The sequence below is a fragment of the Mandrillus leucophaeus genome, unplaced genomic scaffold, assembly GCF_000951045.1.
Source record: "Mandrillus leucophaeus isolate KB7577 unplaced genomic scaffold, Mleu.le_1.0 Scaffold63, whole genome shotgun sequence".
In the NCBI taxonomy this organism is placed as follows: Eukaryota; Metazoa; Chordata; class Mammalia; order Primates; family Cercopithecidae; genus Mandrillus; species Mandrillus leucophaeus.
This window is the reverse complement of record NW_012106808.1, coordinates 617,000-617,751: the sequence shown is the minus strand read 5'-3', so window position 1 is coordinate 617,751 and position 752 is coordinate 617,000. Positions and strand designations below refer to the sequence as shown.

The 752-nt window shown below is 41.2% G+C and overlaps 1 pseudogene; it reads left to right on the top strand.

Moving 5' to 3' along the window:
* LOC105554150 overlaps nt 1–752 on the top strand; it is a 158,309-nt pseudogene that overhangs the window by 1,464 nt on the left and 156,093 nt on the right.

Sequence of the window (752 nt, the reverse complement as noted above, 5' to 3'; positions counted from 1 at the left end):
CTCACAGAGTTACAGCTTTCCCCTCAAGAAGCCTTTCGCAAAGACAGTTCTTGTGGAATTGGCAAAGTGATAGTTGGAAGCCTGTAGAGGGCTATGGTGAAAAAGGAAATATCCTCAGATGAAATCTGGAAAGAAGATTTCAGAGAAACTGCTCTGTGATGTGTAACTTCCACTCACAGAGTTGCATCTGTATTTCGTGGATCTCTTTATTAGGCTTATTTCTGTGGAATCTGAGAGCAGATATTTCGGATCCCTTTGAAGACTATAGGGCCAAAGGAAATGTCCTCCGATAACAAAGACAAAGAAGCTTTCTGAGAAACTTCTTTGTGTTCTGTGAAATCATCTCACAGAGTTACAGCTTTCCCCTCAAGAAGCCATTCGCTAAGACAGTACTTGTGGAATTGGCCAAGTGATATTTGGAAGCCCTTAGAGGGCCATGGAGAAAAAGGAAATATACTCAGATGAAATGTGGAAAGAAGCTTTCTGAGAAACCGCTTAGTGTTTTTTAATTCATCTCACAGTGTTACATCTGTATTTCGTGGATCTCTTTGCGAGCCTTATTTCTGTGTAATCTGAGAACAGATATTTCGGATCCCTTTGAAGACTATAGGGCCGAAGGAAATATCCTCCGATAAGAAAGAGAAAGATGGTTTCTGAGAAAGTTCTTTCTGTTCTGTGCAATCATCTCGCAGAGTTACAGCTTTCCCCTCAAGAAGCCTTTCGCTAAGACAGTTCTTGTGGAATTGGCAAAG